General features: G+C 40.8%; 1 protein-coding gene across 2 annotated transcripts in view; it reads right to left on the bottom strand.

Annotated features, from left to right (window-relative positions):
* NLGN4X (neuroligin 4 X-linked) overlaps positions 1-13,792 on the bottom strand; it is a 211,428-nt gene extending 197,636 nt beyond the window's left edge. For both annotated transcript variants that reach the window (XM_080377646.1, XM_080377647.1), the window contains exon 1: positions 1,033-13,792. The gene's annotated coding sequence lies outside the window, so the exon portion shown is untranslated. The remainder of the gene's footprint in view (positions 1-1,032) is intronic.
* Between the last annotated feature and the right edge of the window lie 2,053 nt (positions 13,793-15,845).

The raw sequence follows: 15,845 nt of genomic DNA, 5'->3' as shown, positions 1-15,845 counted from the left end.
CCGATTTACTGTCGACCTGGGAGGGGGGGCGGGGGACGGTGGCGCTGCGTGTCTTGTCTTTTTTTCCTTTCTTTTCTTACCCCCCCTCCCCCCCCCCCCCCCGCCACCGCTCCGCGCACGCTGGCTCTCCCCAGTGCCAGTCCCCGCTCCATCACGTGCGGAAACCCATGCCCATCACAAAAGCAGGCATTTTACCCGAGCCCAGAAAGGAAAGAAAGAAAGGAAAATAAGAAAAAAAAAGAGGGTTGGGAAAAAGCAGGGGGGGAGGGGGGGGGGGAAAGAAGGAAACCCCACCACGGAATAGCTAAAGCCAAAGCGGGTGAACCGCTTAATTCAAGAAGAGCCAAGATTTCCTCTGAACAGCCGCCTCCCTTGTTCTGCCCCCAGCCCCCGTCCCCTTTGGCTTTTCTGTGGTTGTGGTGGTGGCGAGGGAAGCGGTTAACCAAAAACCTTCGTGTTGGGTTTGTGTTTCCCTGAGAACCACAGGCGCACACAGAGCATGAGGTACCGCTCCTGCCCCTCTCCGCGCTTGCAGAAAACTGTAGCTTCGCTCTTTCTCTGCCTGTACTGCAGATATTTTTCCCTCCTCTCCTCCACACTCTTCTGTTTATTTGGCTGTAAGGCAGAGCTACTTTGTAAACATCTCACACAGAGCCCCAGAGCCTTTCCAAATAGCTGATTGCAGCAAAATGCCTCCAAACAAATTATGGTGCAAGGGGGATATCGGGGACGAGACCGAAGCGGATAAAAAAATAAACAAATTTGCATATATATGCATATGTGACAAGGAGATCGCGTATGATGGTGGAGATGGCAGAAAGAAAGTATCGCTTTATCATGATGGGAAAAGTAAAAGCACAGACGACTGCAGCAAACTGCTCGCCCTTTGCCACAGTACCAACTGCAACACCTCTCCCTTTCTCCCCCACCCTCGCCGGGAAAAAAAAAAAAAAAAAAAAAAAAAAAGGGGGGGGGGGAAGCAAGAGAAAAAAATGAAAATGAACACTCAAACGGCAAATCCAGTACTCCTACCTTAACACTGGAATAGCTGCAGAGGCATTGGGGTCTTTTTTTACACAGCCAGATTCTTTCAGGAAATCCTCTCGGGCTATCATGCAGCCGGGATTATTCACACACGGTTCCTGCTCTCCTTTTTGGAATCCAACGCGATTCGCTTCTCCAAAGGAATGCAAAGACCACGAAGGGGGAGGGGGGGGGGATCAAAAATAACAACAAGAAAGACAACAATACTGGATTTGAAGGAAACTCGTGTTCTCGGTTGTAAGCGAGCTACATTCAAACGGAAAATTCATTGCAATCGGTGCGAGAGGGAGAGTTGGGTCTGCGAGTAGGAGCTGTGATTGCCTATGCAGAGAGCCCGAGCCGGGGAGAGACTGATCTGCAAGGCAAGGCGAGCTGGGAGAGAGAGGGAGAGGGGGGGAAGCGAGCGCGAGAGAGGGGGGAGAGAGGTCCAGGCTGTACCAGGCGCTCTCCTCCTGCTATTGGACCAAACTGAATGAAATTTACAAAGCCGGCAGCCAATCGCTCTCCGCAGTCGGCCCCATCACTACAGAAACCGTATCTCCATCCACAGCCTCTTGCGAGGAGCGGCGCATCCCGGCGCGCGGCGGCGGCGGAGCCCGGCCGGGGCCTGGGGGGCCGAACAGGTGGGCATGGCGCGCGGGGAGCGGCCGCGCCCCGGCCCCGGCCCCGGCCCGTGCGTGCGGCGGGGGAGCCGCGCCGTTCGGACAGCCGGTGTCCCCGCTCCGTGCACGTACGGCAAGTGCAGTCTTTGTTAACCCTTTGAAGCCGCAGTTCCTACAGTGCCAGCCTGTTGTTACCATATTCGCCCATATGCATTTACATGGAGCTAACAGTATAACTGCATACCAGCCACTGAGGCATTTTGTTCTTGTTCCCCTTTCTCCCATACAAAAATAGCAAAGTAGACATTTGCCCAGTGCCCAATGGTTTTAAACATTATTTTTCTTCCCATAAGCAGACCAGTTATTTAATGTCCATGTTTTAGTTAGCTATCCGCTCTTGTGAAGGTCAAGTGTAAGGGCTGAAAAGGGGGCTCTGTAGTTATTGCCAAGTATTACAACACAGAGTCTCTGGTTCAATTCCTGTGTATAATTTCAGGCTGAGGGTGCTGTAGCAAATAACATGCTCAGACCTCCAACAGATATGTCCTGTTTCACTCCACAGCAAGTTCCTTCAATCATTTTAATAACAGCACTTAACATTACCCAGAGCACGAGACCTCACAGTGACACCAGGTAAGGATTGATCAAGTCATCTGAGAACAAAGCACAGAAAAAATAAAGGGGTCTTGAAGATCTTTCCATAATTTGAAAGAAAAACCATATTCATGCCTCGGTAAGACTTAATGCCACAACACTTAGACTTGATAAGCTGAGTCTTTGACATTTTCAGATGTTGAAAAAAAATTAATCAGCAGCTTTTCTTTTCTAGATGCTTTTTTTCTACTACCATGTAAGATCCTCAGAAGAGAGCAGATAGTGCTTTGTTTTCTCAAATCTGAATTCTGGCTGTGATATTGGACCTATCAATCACTTCTACGCTCTCCTGTTTCAAGTGGTAATGGAATATATATAGTATCTGATTTAAAGATACCATCTAGTAGACAACAGTAGGCCTGTTGTGTGTCTGTTCTTACATAGGGTTTTGTTAAATGGTATGAAGGATACTTCCTTCAGTATCACTTAGGGAGGTGTGTTTTGGTTTTGAACGTTGTAAATCTAAGTACAGGTGTAATTCACTGACTTAAAACATTTTAAGCAATGCAATAGCTACATTAAACTGTTAAATTATTTGTCAGTGAAATAATTATTTTTATATTACTTAATTATACGTTTTGCCTTACTTATTTTAAGTGACTTTAGCAGCAGGTGTTCATGCAAGTGAATTTTACTGCTTTTGTTATTTTAATAACGCACCCAGAATGTGCAACCAATCATATTGCTTGACTGAGTGAACATTTTGACACATTTAGAAAAGATGTCATCTTGCACTGCCATCTGTCCCAAATTTTGCAGGACAGTCTTTTTATTTTGATGAGTATGTCATGCATTTTACAAGATAAATTTGGAGGATATTAAAGTATGCACTAGTTAATCTGAATAATGATCTCCCACCTGTGTTGTAGTATCAGGAGGCAATTTATTACAGGTTACCAAAGGATCATTTCTAATGCCTGCAACTAATGCTTGCAACTATGACCAAAATATTCTCAAACACAGCAGTAAAGCTAAACTTTCCATAGGCTCTACACAAGTATATGATCAAAGGATTTAAGTAAAAGGCATTTGGTCAGAACAGAGGAATGCACTTTTCTGCTCTTACAACTTTCAGAATGCTAAATGTACAATTGGAAGCTGTGGCTTATTTGGGAGGGTATCTGCAGCAAACCACTGCATATTTATAACTGCAAGCAGGAGTCCAGGAACAATCATTCAGAGACAACAATGCCACTTGCAAAGTAACACCATTGCTTCTTACAAGGAGGCATTGTATTCTAGTATTAACCCAACTTGACTCTACTTGTAAACAGTGAAATCTAAAGAAATCACAGTACATGACAGTGTGACTGAAGACAGGCCAGACTCTGCTGGGTTCCATCCCATGCAACCTCTTTTTGTGTCCGTCAAGCTGAGGCATGATTTGGTCTCCCATGTCCAATAACTGCAAAGTTTCCACAGGTTAATTTCTAAATCAGATATAGTGAGTTGCATATTGATGCTCAAATTAACAGCAAGAAATTATAACTGAAAGAAAAAGAGAAAAAGGAGGAGGAAAAAGGAAAAGAAAAAAGAAAAAAAAAGAAAAAGAAAAGAAAAAGAAAAAAGAAAAAGAAAAAAGAAAAAGAAAAAAGAAAAAGAAAAAAAGAAAAAGGAGTGCCTCTCAAATTTTGTTTGTTTTGGTAGTTATTCATTCCAAAAAATTTGTATTCAAAATGCAGACTTAAAGCAGGACAAGAGGGGCTTTCTACAAATGCACGAACAGCAATTGACTCTTTACTGCTTCCTGTTGTCTGCTTGGTCTTCTTACTCAAATATTCATAATGCCAATGGACTTCCATTCCCTTTTGTGCAAGGATGAGCCAGTATGGTCCTAACACACTTTATGCAGTTGGAGGGATATTTCACTAGTTTCATGGTGCAAAAGGCTCATGTTCAGTGGAGTGAAATCCACAATGAATCTACTCAGGTCCCTGAATGAGCTCACTTGCTGAATACAAGGGTGATAATACATAGTAGGCATAGTGTTTTGTAGACTTCAAGTAAATCAGAACTGCAAAAGAAATCCATGCCAAACTGCAGAACAGAAAGGAATTCAAAGGAAATAGAATGAGTCCACCAGGTCCACCAAGTAAACAGGACAAACCCAGAGATGATTTTGAAATGAACATGCAGAAAATTAAGATTTGGGGAAAATAGTAAATACTTCCTAGTTGAGTACCCCCAAAATGCTATTTACTAAATTTCAAGAAAGAAATTTTTTTCCTATGTGGTTTATCTTCTTACGGCTTGCTGATAAAATAAGTTGTTGATCTGTAACTATTTTCACAGAAAATTACACAAATTAACAAAAATACTACCCACAAAAATCACATATATATTTTCAAATTTAAAGTCTTTCATTTTTAGTAAAATCAAATGCTTACTCTACTGCTGTTTATACTACATGCCACATAATCAGACTCCCACCTGCATGGCCAATATGATAATTTCAGAGTAGCGTACTGTGAGACCTAATACTCACTACAGCTTCCCAAATGTACAATGTTTGTCATGATATGTGCCTGACTTTCTATTTATATTCTGATTGCATTCTCCTTAGCATTTTTTACTAAAAAATTTAGTGTGGTTTTCTCCAAAAAGTGCAAACCCAAATCATTGTAGACACAGATAACAGCACAGAAAGATCACTTCAACTATTTAGGTCCTTTTTTTAAACAGCAAAGTACAGGAATATGTAGTTACATACCTTCTGAGATGCAACCTTAAACTTCCTGAAAGAGATAGAGATATCACGTTTAATGGAGCCAATATTTCAATCCAGAAGGAGTGGAAGCATTTGCTGGGCTTTGGACTTTCTTGTGTAATTTCAAAGCTGGAAGAGACCATTATAATAATCTGCAGAGATCTTTTGAATCATTTAGGCTATTGCTTCATCAGTTTGTTTTTTTGTTGGGTTTGGTTTTTTTGGTTTTGGATTTTTTTCATAAAGCCATCTAGTTACTGTTGAAATAGGTATGTGGGTTGTTGGGGTTTTTTGGGGGGTGGGGCGGGAGGTGAAGTAAATATTTCATTTTGTGCAGGTGCTACAACATCTGAGTAAATTTTACCAGTACGTAATTACTCTCACTGTCAAAATCACATTCCTGAATTGTCTCAGAAAATTGAACTTCACTGTGACTTTGTCTGTTAAAGAGCCTTTTAGTATTAACTTCTTTTTGCAACTTACATACTTCACAGATCATGATTAGTCCACCTTCTAACCTTTTCATTGTTGAGATAATTAGATTCTGTTTTGTTAGCATCTTACTACAAGTCAGGCTTTCCAGACTATGATTCATCCTTACAAGGCTTTTCTCAACCTTCACCATTTATCAAGATCCTTTTCAAAATGTTAACTCTGGAATAGGATATGGAATTGTCATTGATGTCATATCGATGCAGTATTTTACTCCAAACTCTCATTTTTGTTTTTACAAGGATCACATTTGGTCTGAGCTGGGAACTCATGTTCCTAGTTACTAATCATCATGTCTACATTTTTTTTCCCTGATTAAGATGATTCTCTCATATTAAGATGTGACCTATGTTCTCAGTTTTAATATAGGTATCACTCTATAATGAGATCAATTTATAATGCATACATCTTTTCTAACATCTATGGAAAGCTGGTTGGTTGCCATTGGTATTTTTCATTATAGATAGCATTTGTAAACTTTTCCTGCAATTATTTAATGTTGTCCTTGAGATTCTTACTAAGATCTCACATGCTCAGCCTTTGCTGATTTTTTCTACAACAAAAAGTGAATAATAATAATAAAAAGCTAATACTTGTGTGATCAATATCTGACAACAGCACGATAGCAACATTTCTGTAGCGTAGTGTCTTTAATCTTCAGAATATCTCTCAGACACAAACGAGTTAACCATTAGATTAATGTATATTTTCATTTTGCATGTTTGGAAACAGGCAAAAAGGATATACAGTGTATTTCTGTGCAATATATTTTAGACAGTTGAAAACTTGCTCTACCCATGCAGTTTGCCCATGCAAACCACCGCATCTAATCAACACAGCACAAGGCCTGAGGTGATATTTATAACTATAGTGATTCAAGACAATCCCTATGCATACTCCCAGCCAACAGCCCTATTGCCATTTAGCTCTGTATCTTTGGAGGACAGACCCTTATATTTTCTGATTTGGCACTGTACAGGTACAGTGCCATCAGGCTCCTTGAGTGCTGTGGTAGTTCATGTGACTAATAGCATTAAAAAAGCTCCTACCACAGACAGACAAAATGCTGTCTTCTTTAATAATAAGCCTGATTATTCCCTGTGCTGTAAGATCAGCCCATTTTTTAAGGGTTTATATGGTTAGATTTTGCTTCAGATAAATACTTTTGGGTTATGTACGGTTCACATTGACACTGAAAGTGCAGTTTGCCCTGCATACCTGTAGAAATCTTGATTTGATCTTGACAAATGTAGTCTGGAACTTTCATTGATATGAAAGATTGAGCTAACCAGAGGCTAGTTATCCACCCCTGCTTCCATTCTCTTTTAGATTAGAATCAAAGTGCCTTGGAGTCAGAACTTACAAGCTCTCTGTAACCTTTTAAAGTGCTACACAGACCGATGAGTTATTAATATTAGAAAGAATTATTTATAGCATAATTTAAGGATTACAGAAAAGCATATGCCTAACACCGTGTCAGAAACAAAAAGCAGTTTACTGGTGTATATGTACAACTTAAACTGCGCTTGAATAGCACAGGAAGGACAGCAGAAATATCATTAAATGAAAGCAGAGAGAAATGAAACACAGTCCCTAAATACCTAATGCTAATGTCACAGCTCACATTCACCCACAAGACGGCTTTCTTCAGCAACTTAAATTTTATCTACAGCCACAACATTAAGGATCTGGATGTTCAAAACCAAACATAATAGCTCTGCAGGTAACTCCTTTGACATCTGGTGGCCTCTAAGATGTTGCTTACAGACCTGTGGACTTCAAAAGAATACTATAGCTGCAAGCTTCAAATGACAAGTAAGTTTTCTGCAAAAATCATTCTTAGAAGTTGTTAGAAAATCTCCTGCTTTTGGACTACAAAGAGAGATAATTAAAAGATCAGAAGTGTTGGAATTATTTTCCTCTTTGCAAAATAATTACATAAAAGATAGTCTCGGTAGTAGGTAGTGATATCTATTTCCAAATGCCTTTCTCACTGGATTACATCATTCATGCTTTTCCTGGCCAAAATAATTTTGTTTCTTTTGCTATCCAAAGTACAGTTTCAGCTAGAATGTGGAGAGTGCTTTCTACCTAAACTAACCTCTATTATACTGCAGTCTTTTGAGAATATATTTTTGAAACTCCACAGACTGATGGAGGCATTGAATCCAAGCCTCCTATCTTCTCTCACTGAATGCTTGAGCTAAAAGAGCTATTATATAGCAACCAGGCAATTCTGGAAGCATTAATGTACCTGATAATGACTTTCATAAGACGATCTGGGTATGCATAAATATTCTTTGAAATGCCTCAAGTATCAAGCCACTTACTAGACCAAGGTATGAGATCCCCAAGCTATGAGAACACTGTCAAGTTTTACCTGTCAGCTGAGCCACCTATTCATCAGCATGTTGTTAGCCCATCCCAAATGTAAGGCAGTTTCCTTCACACAGTTTCTGTGTGCTTTACCTTGTAATTAAAAGAGCTAAAGCATTTATATACAAGCACTAGTGAAACTAGCTCCAGTGCCGTACCACTGCCAGAGATCATCATTCCCTGAAACTGAATCATCAGAAGGAAAGTTTGTATGTGTGTTAACCACTTAGTATAGGCAACACACTAGATTAAATGAGCAGTGAATAGGAGTTTAAACTAACCTGTAAGAGAAAAGGAATATTTGTTCTGCCACACTGGCTGCAAGGGTGTCTTCAGCAGCAGAACAAGAGCAAACAACTTGGGATAGGGGAATATGGGATAGGGGAATAATGTCTCAAGCTGTGGCTGCTCCAACTGTTTGCTAAGTGAAAGAAAATCAGAGTGCTAACAGACCACACAAGCTCAGCCAATGTGAGGTAGCTCATTAAGCCACAGAAATTTGGTGACATTTGTTTGGTGCCCGCAGCTAATGCTCTGGGGTTCTGGCTGGGTTTATGGAGAGTTAGGTACAAGATGTTCATACTGAGTGGGTCTGGGAAGACCAGAAAAGAACTCCCCAATCTAAATAGGAAGTACCTCATGAATTTAGGTACTTACAGTACAGGCAATCACTTTTGAATAACAACTTTACAGGAGTCTGGCCTCCTCAGAAACACTGCTTCAGTGGTGAGCCATTTAAAAAACAAATTATCTTAATTTCAGGTATGAAAAGACATAAGATCGGTTGGCTTAAGAAAAACAGTTTGAACAAATAGCTGACATAAATAAACAGATGAAAGCCACTGAATGGGTTAAATTTGTTATGTCCAAGTTGCTGCCAAATCTTCAGCTAAGAACAGGAAGTTTATTGGCAATTTTCTGAAAGAGGAGGAATCCAATGATAAAATGTGAGCCATTTGTCTTCCCAGCCATTAAAGGAAATTCACTTTAAGGATGTTTCTGGAGTGGCTGCTGCTGCTGCTGCTGTGCCCATTATAATTTATCAGTGTGTCTACTGGTAGTATTATCATCAGTAGAGGCTCAGGTGGACTTCCATTACTGCTATCAAAGTCCTCATTGGTAAAATATTCCATTGACCTAGACAGGATCTATCAAAAGCTTTGAAAACCTCATCTGCCATGGGTATTTTTTCTGCTAATTATTTTCAGCAAGTTTGTAAGATAATTCCCCAGGATGAGTTATCTAGGGAAAAGCAGCAACAACAAACATTTAATAAATAAAACTGTGTCAGTCACCATCATGTTCATTTATTTATAGGTCATATCCTTCTCAGCCTTCATCTTCTTGTGTGACATTTAGAACATAACTCTCTGGGAGAGATATTTTCTTACCTATCTCCACTCAGGTGCTAACTTTGATAGGAGTCTTTGGATACCATCACAGTACACATGTTTAAAATTAATATGGGTATATGTAATAAATATAACTAAGCACACTTATTTAACCATGTGTTCCATTAGTTTGATGGCTCTGCTGCTTGCTTTGACTTAAAGCTGTGTTAAATTCATGCCGAGTAATGAAAAGTCAATCTTGCTTAGTTTCTTTGTCTTATATAGCTGCACAAGGGATTTCCAGCCACTCCAACCAGTCTTACTGCTTAGTAGTCAGCTTCATCAGGGGCTCACCTTAAATGCTTCTATGCAAACATATGTAGCATGGGGAATAAACGAGTGGAGTTATGGACATGCACATGCCCGCAAGGCTAAGATCTTATTGGCTTCACAGAGACGTGGTGGGAGGGCTCCTGTGACTGGAGTGTTGGAAATAAAGGATACAGGCTCTTTAAGAAGGACAGGAAGGGGAAGAGAGAAAGAACTGTCACCCTCTATGTCAGTGACTTGCAGGAGTGCTCAGAGCTCCACCTGGGGATGGATGAGGAGCTGATCAACCTGGAGTTTATGGCATCTGCTACAGGCCACCCAACCAGGAAGATCAAACACAAGGCAGATGGGAGCAGCCTCACATTCACAAGCCCTGGTTCTCATGGGGGATTCAACCACCCTGATATCTGTTGGAGGGACAGCACAGCAGGGTATAAGCAATCCAGCAGGTTCCTGGAGTGTTTTGATGATAATTTTATTCTCCAAGTGGCAGACTAGCTAACAAGGAAAGGCGCTATGCTACACCTTGGTCTCACCAGTAAGGAGGGTCTAGTGGGGAATGTGAAGCTAAAGGGCAGCCTTGGCAGCAGTGACCATAAAATGGTGGAGTTCAAGATCCTTAGCAGCAAGGAAGGCACACAGCACACTCACTACCTTGGACTTCAGAAGAGCAGACTCTGCCCTCTTGAGGGATCTGCTTGGTAGAGTACCATGTGTTAAAGCCCTGAAGGGAAGAGGGGCCCAAGAAAGCTGGTTAGTATACAAGGATCACCTCCTTCAAGCTCAGGAGCAAACAAAACAACGAAGAGGAAGTCAGGCAAAAACACCAGGAAACCTGCATGTATGAACAAGTAATTCCTGGACAAACTCAAACACAAAAAGGAAGTCTACAGAGGGTGGAAGCAAGGACAGTTAGCCTTGGAGGAATACAGAGAATTTGTCTGAGCAGCCAGGGATCAGGTTAGAAGGCTAAAGCTCTGATAGAATTAAATCCAGCCATAGACTTCAAAGACTTATGCAAAGCATATGACACTCCCTTACAACATCCTTATCTCTTAACTGTAGAAACATGGATTTGACAGATGGACCGCTCAGTGGATAAGGAATTGGCTGGATGGTTGCACTCAAAGAATCATAGAATTGTTTATGTAGGAAAAGGCATTTAAGATAATTGAGTCCAACCATTAACCTAACACTGCCAGGCCCACTACTAAACCATGACATCTACACATTTTTTAAACACTTCCAGGCATGGAGATTCCACCATCTTCCTGCACAGCCTGCTTCACCACCCTTTTGGTGAAGAAGTTTTTCCTATTATCCAATCTAAAAACTGCCCTGGCATAGCTTGAGGCTGTTTCCTCTTGTCCTGTCAGTTGCTACCTGGGAGAGACCTACCCCACCTGCCTACAGCCTCCTGTCAGGTAGTTCTAGAGAGTCATAAAGTCTCCCCGTGAGCCTCCTTTTCTCCAGGATAAACAACCCCAGTTCCCTCAGCTGCTCCCCACAAGACTTGTTCTCTAGACCCTTCACCAGCTTCGTTGCTCTTTTTTGGACACGCTACAGCACCTCAACGTCTCCCTTGCAATGAGGGGCCCAAAACTGAACACAGTTCAGACAGAGTATGCTATTGGCCTTCTTGGCCTCCTGGGCACACTGCTGGCTCATGTTCATCTGGCCATCAGCCAGCACCCCCAGGTCCTTTTCTTCCAGGCAGCTTTCCAGCCACTCTTCCCCAAGACTATAGTGGTGGGTGCAGTTGTTGTGACCCAAGTACAGGACCCAGCACTTCCCAAAGAGTAGAGGTCAACAGCTCAATGTCCCAGTGGAGACCAGTAATGAAGGGGGTCGGTACTGGGACCAGTGTTGCTGAGCATCTTTGTTGGCAACATGGACAGTGGGACCGTGTACACCCTTAGCATGTTTGCCGATGACACCAAGCTGTGTGGTACAGTTGACACACTGGAGGTAAAGGATGCCATCCAGACGGACCTTGGCAGGCTTGAGAGGTGGGCCCATGTGAACCTCACTAAGTTCAACAAGGCCAAGTGCAAGGTCCTGCACCTGGGTCAAGGCAACCCCCAGTATCAATTCAGGCCAGGCAGAGAATGGATTGAGAGCAGTCCTGAGTCAAAAGACTTGGATGATCTGGTAGATGAAAGGCTCAATATGGCCCAACAATGTGCACTTGCAGCCCAGAAAGCCAACCGAATCCTGGTCTGCATCAAAAGAAGCGTGGCCAGCAGGTCAAGGGAGATGATTCTCCCCCTTCTACTCCACTCTGGTGAGACCCCACCTGGAGTGCTGCAACCAGCTCTGGGGCCCTTAACATAAGAAGGACATGGACCTGTTGGAGTGAGTCCAGAGGAGCGGCACAAAGATGATCAGAGGGCTGGAGAACCTCTTCTATGAAGACAGGCTGAGAACGTTAGGGTTATTCAGCCTGGAGAAGAGAAGGCTCTGGGGAGACCTTCTAGCAGCCTTCCAGTACCTAAAAGGGCCCTATGAGGAAGCTGGAGAGGCACATTTTCAAGGCCATGTAATGATAGGACAAGGGGAATTGACATTAAACTGAAGGAAGGTAGATTTAGGTTAGATATTAGGAAGAAATTCTTTACTGTGAGGGTGGTGAGACATCAGAACGGGTTGCCCAGAGAAGTTATAATTGTCCCATCCCTGGAAGTGCTCCAGGCCAGGTTGGATGGGGCTTTGAGCAACTTGGTCTAGTGGAATGTGTCCATGCCTGTGGTAGAGCAGGTGGAACTAGATGATCTTTAAGGTCTCTTCAAACCCAAACCATTCTATGATTATGTGATTCTGATATGTCTACACATGTGACAGCCTGGGAAAATGGGGGGACGGATACATATAAGACTAGACAATCTAAAAAAAATCTCCTAATTCTTTGTCAAACACCACCACAGACAGTGTTCTTTACAGGACTGTAAATTAAAAGATGCATTGTATTATCCTTTTAAAAAAGGTGAACTGTGCAAAATGCCATCCCTAATGACAGGCCTAGCTGATCGTCACCTGCCCTTCCTGACTTCATATTATTAATAAAGCTGTAATATTAACTGATATCTTATTTGCATTAACAATTACATTTATTGCAGTTTCATCCCGTGAGGCTTAGTACAATCACATAAAAAAGGCAGTGTCTACCCTGAAAGCAGTTATTACACATATTTAATATGACAACTGGTGGATGCAGCAAGTGGAAGCACAGATTGTATAAGATTATAGTAAAAACACTTTTGAAAAGTGGTAAGCAACTATTACAGCCATCACCTACAAATTTATTTTTAACAACAGAGTGATTTTTGGCTCTCTCTTTTCCTTTCTCCCAACATATCATTGCCCCTTTTAGCACTTATTATTTCCTTGTATGGTTGTCAGTCATTCCATGCTGCCAGCAGGGTGAGTGAAAACAATCTGCTATGATCAAATGCAGTTGCTGTCTCTCAGCACCCCTTGATCACTCACTGGACTCAAGAGAGAGAGGTGAAAGCAGTGGATTTCTATCACTATTTGACATGACTCACAAAACATTTTGTAACCCACTGCTAGAAGTGCACTCGTCAAGACCGAATTTGGAAAAAACTGCAGTTTGCCTCAACTTCAACCAAATCAGTTAAGTTAGCAAGCTGGGAAAGAAATGCTATATTCTGGACAATATTAACAGAGCATGCATGTAGTTTTCCTGCACATTTTGAATAATTGTTAGTTCAATACTTTAAAAAAAGCTTGTTTCCTGCTTTTTTGGATAGCTCTTTTTAAAGATGATAACTTACATAAATAATTTCTCAAACTTGGATTCCTTGAAATGCAAAATAACAGCTAGCATCGACACTTGCTGCTGTGTCTCCACATGGGTTGACCTTTGCAGTTTGGGAATAATACTGTATTAGCACTCTGTTAACGATGGATGTTATCATCAAATACTTTGAGAGGACTCCAAAGAAAGCTGTGGCTTAGCTCTCATTGGACTGCGTTGTTTCTCCTACTTAACCTGCAGAGTGAAGCCACCATAACTGGGTTTTTAGGTGTCTACAGAAATAATAAATAAATAATTAAGCAAAAGCAATCCAGCTGAAGCCCTGAGGTTATATGAAGTTAAGTGTGTCTTGGTAAGGTCACATAAAACTGAAAGCAATGTTTCTGCTTGCAAAAGTTTGGTTTGGAGGAAGCAAGCTTTCAAATAGCAGCTGATACCTTTGAACAATACAAGCAGCTGTTTAGGTCTTTTCAGAAGGTGGTTTCTAAGCATTCTGGCTTACAAGATTTGATTATTCAGCAGGTTACTACATATAGCTGTCTGTTGTGCTGCTCTGTGAGGTGCTGCCATATTATAGCAAGGTCAATAGAATGGGTAGCACATCTGCTCCTCAGTTTTCAGAGTTTACCATTTTTCTGTTAACTGAGACTAGGATTCACAGCTATAAGTGGCAACTTGTGTTATAACAACAGTTTACAACAGTTTACCTTTTTACATCAGGCTGTGGGTGAATAAGACAAAAAACTCCCATTTATGGATCCCTTTGGACTTGACTCGATTAGCTGTGGGAGCACTATGTTCTTACTGCAGACATGTTTTAAACCATTTAAAGTCCAGGCTTTACCCCTCAAAAATACAGCTTGTTTCAGTCTGGCAATGTAAAGGAACTGAATGGTATCTTCAGGCAGGAGTATCTTTGTGCAAGTGAACATTGACTTTTTGCCAACTCCAGACATGACGGTATGTTAGAGGGGGGCTTGAGCAGGAGACATTGTGATCCTTTCTGGCAGAGCAGCTCCTTGGGCGTTTCTGTCTGTCAGTGCAGATGACATAAAACCTAAGGCTGTGCTAGAGGCCAGCTGAATCCAACTAGAACCCAAAATCCAATTTGTATGTTGAACACTGTGCATGGTATGGACGTACCATGTGTGTCTGCTGTTTGTCTCTACTGAGTAATTTTAGCCATAGGCAACATTTATGTTCAAAACACACAGAAGATAACCAAAGATGATAACAGATTTGCTGGTTTACCACAAGCTAACGCATCTTCATGATTTTTTTTTTTAATGGTTTATGCTTTCTAATCTCCCTAAACCCAGCTGAGAACTCAGATTTGTAAACAGTGATATAAAAATAACCTTATTTGGAATCTATGTAAAATTTGTCAGCAGCTGACTAACCTAATAATGCACAGTAAGCAGTAAATATGAATCAATTGACCTAAAAATATTTAGACTTCCAGGCAAAAGGCATATTCTTTTGACAGGTTATACTTCTTCTGAATACAGGGGGAAAAAAAAAAAACAACAAAACAAAACCAACTTGTAATATATCTTATGGTAAACATTTGGTGCTAGCTGGTAAACAAGCTCCAACCTATAGGAATCCTATGGATTATTTGCAAGTCTGAAGCATTGTAAAATACTTTATCTAATTTCATCTATCTTTCAGTATTTAACATCTATTTCATTGTGTTTTAGTCAAAAATTTGTTAGAAAGTAGGTGATGGGAACCAATTAGAAAAAATTGAAAAATATTATAGCATCAAATTACCTTAAATAAAATCATGTAGAATTGTGTGTTAGACTGATACTTTCAGAAAAATCTTGGCACTGCTAAAGTCAATACCAAAGTTAATGTAACAGAGGCTGGGATGTCAGCTAGCACTGAAAAGAGAAAGAAAAAAGGGAAATCTTTTAAAGAATTACTGAGGTTTTTTTCCTCACATAGGTTACACATTGACACATTGGATTGAAAACCCAGTACTATTTTCTATGATAATTATATCTGCACTAAGTTATCAAGATTGAAATAATGTTTGTTTTGCGTGGTTTGTGCCTAATGAAAAGACAATCCCCATCTTAAAAACTCTATGAACTAACAAGTTAATGCAAAGAGTAGTGGAAAGATTCCCATTGACTTTAGAACACATTAAACTGTTCCCTAAGTATGACTGGAATGTTTGATCATTTAACGGTGCATGCTTTGGAGAGCCTGCAAATGTGGAGAGAGAAAGAGGGCTTTCTTCCGCCTAAGTCATGAATAATTATAACACTTCAAATATTGTCACTTGTTCTTTTGTTGTGACTGTCAAAAAATATAATAGTTTTTTACACACACACACACAAAAAAAAGGGTGAGGGGGGAAGGGCGGAGAAAGAATATACAAATGTGAATCTGTACTGTGCTATTATTCATTCTGGATAATAAATTATTTTCCACCAGATATACTTTGTTTCTTTTGAAAATAACTTTTATTATGGGAATCACTCATTTTAGTAAAAAATTACAAGAAAAAATGATCAACTAAT

The sequence above is a fragment of the Falco punctatus genome (genome assembly GCF_963210335.1).
Source record: "Falco punctatus genome assembly, chromosome: 2".
In the NCBI taxonomy this organism is placed as follows: domain Eukaryota; kingdom Metazoa; phylum Chordata; class Aves; order Falconiformes; family Falconidae; genus Falco; species Falco punctatus.
This window is presented reverse-complemented; position numbering and strand designations above follow the sequence as displayed.